Source organism: Rattus norvegicus, chromosome 8 (assembly GCF_036323735.1).
Source record: "Rattus norvegicus strain BN/NHsdMcwi chromosome 8, GRCr8, whole genome shotgun sequence".
Taxonomy (NCBI): domain Eukaryota; kingdom Metazoa; phylum Chordata; class Mammalia; order Rodentia; family Muridae; genus Rattus; species Rattus norvegicus.
This window is the reverse complement of record NC_086026.1, coordinates 17704404-17712732: the sequence shown is the minus strand read 5'-3', so window position 1 is coordinate 17712732 and position 8329 is coordinate 17704404. Positions and strand designations below refer to the sequence as shown.

Below are 8329 nucleotides of genomic sequence, written 5' to 3'. Positions count from 1 at the left end.
GTTACTTGAGGTGACATGTACATATTTTTGGTCTGGTCATATTTTAACCTTTAACTATCCCTTCCACAATGCATGTACTTTTCTGTGTGTTTGCTTTGCTTTATTTTGATTTTCTGTCCATTCCTCTACATCTCTGCTGTCAGTCCATAGGTATCCAGGAGTTCTTTCTCTAGATTTATGTCATATATGCTTTATATCCCAACCCAAGCCTGGACTCAGGAGGCCACCAGCCAATTATTTCCAATTTCCATCCTGACTCATGAATAGTATGCATAGATTTTGCTTTCACTGTTGGTGGAAATAAAGCTTTCACTGTTTCTCTTGCCCTCTCATGGCTCAAGTTCAGAGACACATCATCCCAATTTTAGACTTCTTAAGAAATATTTTCTGATTTTCTTCAATATCATATATCTCAATGTCTAGATGTTAAGAAATTCACAGAAAACATTTGATATTTGTTGGAGATTTGTTCTAATGCTTTAAATTAATCTGACCCCCAAATTTGGGGATCTGGATGTCCAAATGCTGAAGGTCCTTGTCCCCTGTTGGCTTTTTATTAATCAATAAGGAGTTAATGGCCAATTGTTGGGCAGGTAGACTGAGGTGGGACATGGAGATTTGCTTGAGAGAGGAATTGGGAGAGAGGGAGGAAAGAGATCACCAAGATGGGGAAGAGGAAAACCAAATTGGACATGTGAGAATCAGGATGAGTGTCCACATAGGCCAATTTCACCATTGTGCTTGGGGTAGCAGAGATGATATCTAGATTTTAAAAAATGTTAATTCAGAAGTACCGGAGAGGAGTGTTTGCTAGCAGTGCAAAGAATTAGAAACATCCAGCCATTAAGCTAGCCAGTCAAAGCATATTAATATTAACTGAAACATGCATGTGTGTGTGTGTGTGTGTGTGCGTGTGTGAGTGTGTGTCTTTTATCTGTGAATCTAGATAGTTCTTGGGTGGATATGCTGTGTGATCTGTCAGAAGTACAAACTACCACAAAAGAAGTCATGTTAGGTTGATGTGATACTGACCAAAAAAAACAAAAAACAAAAAACAAAAAACAAAAAAACAAAAAAACAAAACAAACAAACAAACAAAAAAACATTTTCTAAGGCAATTCCCTCTTACTTTCTTCAAAGTCAAGTTTCTTATATTCCTGATTAGGCATTGGGGTAAAGATCCAAAACCAATTTAAGACAGTTTTTAAATGGTAAATCTTCACTTAAAATTTGAGAAGGCAAGTCACAAATTGTTTCTAACTGGGATTTTCATATTTATCAAATATGAAACCTAAAAATCCCATTATTAACTTTTGTGGATATATGACTTATATAGAATCCCTTATATCTATTAGATTTGAATGGAGACAATGCATTCATATATGGTTTTCATTAACAGAAAAAGATGTATGAGAACAAGACAATTAAAAATTTTAAGACTTAAAGCTGAATTAAAATTAGTAACAACTTGGTTCCTTTAAATGGTTGGTTGATTTAAAGAATACTGGGGTCCTTGGCATGATTCTATCCTGCGTCTCTGTTCCCTAGAACAGTAGGCAGTTGTTTTCTGCCTGGCTTCTCTCACACTGAAGTGCAAGCCTCTACCTCATAGAAGAGTTGATGGACATGGACATGAGCCCTCTTAGGCCTCAGAACTACCTTTTCAGTTGTGAACTAAAGGCTGACAATGGCTATCCCTTTAAAGTGGACAATGATGAAAATGAGCAGCAGTCATCATTAAGAACTGTCCAGGTTAGGGGCAGGGGACAAAGGTGAGTTACACATCATAGAGGCAGAAGCAATGAACACTGGCAACTGATAATATCTGTACAACCAACAGTTTCCCTTGGGGGTTTTGAAATTACACCACCTCTGGTCTTAAGGTTGAAGTGTGGTTCAGGGCCTGTGTACAAAAGTGGACAGCACCTAGTAGCTGTAGAGGAAGATTCAGAGTCAGAAGATGAAGATGAGAAGGATGTAAAATTGTTAGGCATGTCTGGAAAGAGATCTGTTCCTGAAGGTGGTAACAAGGTTCCACAGAGAAAAAAGTAAAAGTTGATGAAGATGATGAAAATGATGATGAAGCTGATGATGAAGAGGAAACTGCAGAAAAGTTTCCAGTGAAGAAATCTGTACTTAATACCCCAGCCAAAAATGCACAAAACATCATACCAAAATGGAAAAGGCTTGAAACTATCAACACCAAGATCAAAAGTCAAGAGTACTTCAGAAAACAGGGAAAAACTCCCAAAACACCAAAAGGACCTAGTTCTGTAGAAGACATTAAGACAAAAATGCAAGCAAGTATAGAAAAAGGTCGTTCTCTTCCCAAAGTAGAAGCCAAGTTCATTAATTATGTGAAGAATTGTTTCCTGATAACTGTCTAAGAGGCTATTGAAGATCTCTAGCAGTGGAGGAAGTCTTTTTAAAAAAATAGTTTAAACAGTTTGAAATATTTTTACTTCATTTCTGTAATAGTTGATATCTGGCTGTCCTTTTTATAAGGCACTGTGAGAACTCTCCCTGCTGTGTTTGATAAATGTTGCCCAGGTTCAATTGCCAAGAATGTGTTTTCCAAAATGCCTGTTTAGTTTTCAAGGATGAAACTCCATCCTTTACTTGGATTTAAGTATGTGTGAAATGTTATGATAGGACATAGTAATAGTGGTGATCAGATGTGAAAATGGTAGGGAGACAAAAATATACATGTGAAATAAATTCAGTATTTTAATAAAGTAAAGATTACTGGGATGATCAATTTTAAAGGGAGTTCAGTTGGATTGTTTTGTTTTTGTTTTGTTTTTTTCCTCACTGTTCTCTGAACCATTGTTTGTCTTATTTTGAATGGAAAGTTCATTGGCTTTGACTAAACCCCTGCCTCCATCATTGACTCTTGCTGAACTTATCTTAAATTCCACTCTCTGCTTTTAAAAGTCAGAGGGAAAAAGCATCCTTTTCTAAACCTAAAAGATATTTCTCTTTGCAAATTGCCCAGAAGCTAAAATCTGAAATACGTGCATTCATTTTGGTCTTTGTTTCAATTGAATCCTGGGACAAACATTTGCCTCATGGAATGGGTAACATTCTTTTTTTTTTTTTTTTTTTGGAGCTGAGGACCGAACCCAGGTCCTCTCACTTGCTAGGCAAGCGCTTTACCACCGAGCTGAATTCCCAACCCCTAAATACATTCTTTTTAATTCAGGCCTTTATACTAAAGAGCTAGACAAAGTGAAGGAGGGGAAACTGGTAGCTGAATGAAACCGAAGTTCCAGCTGGGTCAACTATGAAGGAAGCATAGATGTCGAGTTACGTCATGTACATACCTGCTCTGTGTCCACCTCCTAGACACCCACCCTCAAATTTATTCTCACACCAGTTTTGCTTTTATGGGATCTGATATTCTGGATAAATTACTTTTACAATAGCCATGCCCAAGTGAGAGATGTTTTATGACTCCTCTGGAATACAAGAACAGATATCTATTTATCCCTTAATGGCAGTTGCAATATATAAAATAAATACAAATCAATGAAATACTTTAGTGAACTAAGGAGACACTGGGGTTATTTATGAAAGCAAGGGTAGGAGTTACCTCAGGAACATGGGTGACTCACACAGAGACATATGTATCATTGAAAAGCTGACTCAAGCATGAATGAAGACGGAGGAAAGTGTCTCTCTCAGCTCTCTCTACCTAACTTGCTGCCTGTCCCACAGTAGAATCTCTTTTCCTAAGTGAAGTTCTACTTCCTTTGTGATGTGTGGCTTTCCTAATAGGCCGTGTAAGCTTTCTTAGATTCCTGTGTTTTAGGGCCTTCCTGGTGCCCTCCAGATGGGCAAAATTACTTTTAAATGCTACACTACATATGTTGAAATGACAGTAGATACTTTGTTAAAACAAGTAAGGCTCTCAGTTTCAGCCTGGCCTGAATGAATAGTTTGGCTCTGGGTATCTGATGCCTCTTTCTTGACTCCCATGTTTAATATTGTTTGCTTTCTCTCCCTTTCACATCAGGATGTGTTTCATTTATTCAAACCTGACATTCTTTAGAATGAATTGCCAAATAGATCACCTACTGATATTATGCCACAGAGAAAAAAAGGTATTAGGCTAATTTTTAAACCAATCACTAAAAAAAGGTACATGAAGGATGCAAGTGTCTGTCCTCCATCTCAACTGACTAGCCATTAAGAATAGCTTTGGACAAATAAAATACATACTGCAAGCCAGTCGGAGCTAACTCTTCCTTCCTGCTTCAGTTTCTAACAAGGCTTCATGCTAGACAGTGAAATATGCATCTTTTAATGTCAAATTTCCTTGGTCAGTCTGGTTAACTTGGCAGATATTAAACTATATATAATTTATTATATATAGTTTCCTGAGATGAGGAAAAGTACTTCACACAAAGATCATATGTCAAAAAATATTTCATATAGGAGTCTTTCAGAAAACTCATTTTCTTTCCATGTTTCTTTCTGTCTCTGTTTGATTTTCAGACAAGCGCAGCTCTATTTAATATGCTGTCCTATAAAGAGGTTCTGTCTGTTACTGTCACACAATGGAATGTTGCACAACGTCATACTGAAAAGTATTGCTTTCCAGACAAAAGGATATGGAAAGAGCTCCCTTCTAGCTCAACAACTGTGCTCACAAACAGAATGTCTTCAGACTTTCCAGTACCATGTGCAGTTATGTTAGGGACAGGTCTGTGAAATTACAGTGAAGAGGTTCCTCTGACTACAGGATGTTACTTTACTAAAACCTCTCTCTCTCTCTCTCTCTCTCTCTCTCTCTCTCTCTTTCTCTCCCTCTGTGTGTGTCTCCACCCCCTCCCTCTCCATCTCTGTCTCTTTCCCTCTGTCTCACTATCCCCCTCTGTTTTTCTCTCTATCCCTGTCTCTTCCTTTCCCTCATTTTCCCTCTTTCTCTCTGAATGTGGGGGAGCTAGAGGCACAGAGAATAAAGTATAACAGAGTTGGGGTGCAGGGTGGTATAAAAATATATGTGTGTAAGAAGGACTCAGAACACAGTTATGCAAAACTTTAGAGGACAGTGTCAAAGGAAATTAGGCAGATGGTGATAAACATCTTAGCTCTGGGTTATCTAATTCCTTATGAAAATTAAGGGTCTCTCTGCTCCCAAGGCTAAAACAATGTTCAGGATGATTGTTTGAGAAAAAGCAGCCTGTCTTATATTTTTGAAGACAAGAATTCTAAGTGAGGACACAATATAATTTTTTGTGTTAATTTATGCCCACTGACAAGAGATACTATTATTTTCATGATCATTGCCCATTTAAGTAGATTTCTTTGAAGGCAAGGACTAAAGAATACAATGAAGAATAACATTGCAGTAGGACAAAGGTGGCAAAGTGGTTGTCACGACAAATCTAGTAATGAAATGGTTTTTCTACAGTATCTTCCTTATTACTCCTGTGTGAGACACATAAACACACATGAATTTACTTCATCAGAATGTACCATGTGATATATCACATAGTAAATTGTTTTCACAATTTCCTAAAAATATATGATATTTTCTGATTATACTCCTTTGCTATTTCCTTCACACTTTCCCTGCCTCCATTCCTTTGTAAAAATCCCCACCCTGTTTACTAGTTTTGACCTTATTTATTATCCCACAGAAGTTAACTAGGGACATTTGTGTTACCTCCAATCTGCTGCTAGTTGGAGCCCTGTGGGCTTACCTCTTGGCATACAAATGAATACTGTGCCTCCTCATTTCTCAGAGTCTGTTGTCAATAGTAAGTGGTGTGTATCCATGTATCTTTTCCCCTGTATAGCTAACTAATAGGAAGGCCTGACATTATATTGTGCTTTAAATTGTATACTTTGCACTTTCTGAATATAAGCTAAACATATATGAAGGATGAATTTCTTAATTTCTGTTATTATATGAAGATAAATGTGTCTAATTTGCTGTGTATTATTACTGGTGAGATGGACTATTTGATCAAACAACACACATTGTTTGAGTATGTAAGATCATGGGAATGTGAAATGATTCTCACCAAATAGTCCTTTTTCTGCTGTCAATCTGTTAGATTGCCTAAAGGAACATTTCTGATTCATTATGGCATAGATTCCTTAAGAAATGGCTTGGTACATCATGAAATGGTGAGCATTCCCAGATGGTCAAAGGGAAAAGCAGTCACTCTGTGGTTTGCAATGGGTGAAGAGTAGTTAGTGGAACTGGATTGTTGTTGAAATCAATGCCTTCAACAACTGCATTTGAATTTCTAATACTTATTTCAAAATTGCTATGACCAAAATCAAATATTCACTATGGTCTCTGAACTTAATTAGAATTAAGTTTTGTCTTTGAATACATGGGAATTCTAATACTTTGGTGTGTTTTTATTTTTCAAGTCAAACTGGAGTTGTCCTATCTTTTATTAATGAAATCTGTTTATTATATAATGACTTTTTAATGCCTGAGAATTTCATGCAAACATAATTGATTTTGATTAAATTTATCACTGCCTCCTCCACCCCAGCTTCTTCCATATCCCTTAACCACTTTTCCTTCCCAGTTTCATGTATTCTTTTTTTTCAAAGCACACTGAGACACTTTAAAGATTACTATATGTGCGTGGCTATAATTCAATAATCCAAAACCTGTGTAGCCACTTAGGGGTAAAATCCTAGAAGAAAACCAGTCCTTCCTGTCAACTGCCATCAGTTGACATTGTATCCTCAGCTGGGGCTGGAATGCCATAAGCTCAGTCCCCATCCATGCCAGGATTATGGTTAGCTTATTCTCCTGCAGGTCTTCTGCATGTGGGCTAGCCTCTTGTGAGCTCATATGTGCAGCAACACTTTCATCTCTGAGAAACACTGTTTCACTGCACGTGCTCACTATATCTGAGCATCCTCGTCCTTGACAATTCCCGACCTTAGAGGGAGGAAGTGAGATATACATGCCATATTCAGAGCTAAGTATTTCTCATTATCTGTACTTTGAGCAGCTTTGGATCGCTGCCTTGAATGCCCACTACTGAAAGAAGAAACTTCTCTGATCCAGGAAGGGAGCTGTACGAAGCACCTCCTGCCAGCTGGAGGAGTTTGCCTTAACTCCTTTCCTTTTCTTATACTCCATATCAAGTCAATACCTTCTGTTGGTGCAAATTCAAATTATATTGTGGTTCAATTTATTGTCATGTACTGATACCTTTTGGGGGATCTAATTTCTGTTTATTAAGTAGATTGTGTGAGAAACTTGTAAGTTGTTGGCATTATTTTGCTAAAGTTCTTACATTGAAGATACATGGATTATGTTAATGTGTAGCTCAAGTGTTATTATTGGTCACCTTTGAAACTCTCCAGTATATCTTGTCATTAGAGAGTCCCTTTCCTTTCAGTGTCTTTACGCCTACAGCAGACACCCTGACACTCCTTTGAGTCACATCACACCATACCATACAGCCAACAACTCAAGTCAAGGTTTCCTGGCTTGGAGGTTCTCTCTGGTCATTCTGCATGGCTTACTTTCTAAATTAAATGGATTACACAGTGGCACAATACTGAAGTTGTTGTTTTATAACTACCATGTTCCACATCTTTGATTTCCTGCTTTGTGATTACATTAGCATCTGACATATGTGTCCTTTACATTGTTGCTTTGATCCTTCCAAAAGATTATTAGTTCTAGGAGAGCCAGGACTTAGCACATTGTGTGTATCACAAGTTTTAGGTCCAGAAAAATGCCAGGCACTTTGCAGCTTGTCACAGACTACAGTATGAAGAAGTGTTTCTCTTTCGCCCTTGGATGATTATCATCTCTGTAGTAATTCCCACTTCTTTAAAAGGAGATTCTCTCGTCTTTCTTTTATTCTTCACAAATAAATAATTCTTGGAATCCTATTAAACCAACCTCATGCTTGCTTTGTCAGCAGTTTGTAAGTAAATTGGAATTGAAACTATTTGTGTATATTTGAACTTACTTAGAATACTTGTATATGAAGTTTGTTAGGGCTTTATTCTTAAAATTATTACCCAATCCCATAATCTTCCATTCCAGCTCGTGTTTATTTCACATGGGTTCTTCCTAGAATGTTAAACACTGCAATCATCAACTCCTGATATTTTTCTTGGAATAATGTTCTTACTTTCTGAATAATAGCCCTTAAATTCCTCATTCTTTATAAGTGTTTTTATTTTCTCTAGAATTGTGAATCTAGGCATCTGTATATTCTCTGGAAATCATAAAACGTTTCCTAGAAATAGAAAACTCTTCACTCAGTCACTTCAAAATATTAAACTGTCCATACTTTACATATTGCATTTTAATGAATTTGTTTGCATAATG

General features: G+C 37.1%; 1 pseudogene; it reads left to right on the top strand.

Moving 5' to 3' along the window:
• The first annotated feature begins 665 nt into the window (after positions 1-665).
• Positions 666-2408, top strand: Npm1-ps8 (nucleophosmin 1, pseudogene 8; annotated as a pseudogene).
• Positions 2409-8329: the final 5921 nt, after the last annotated feature.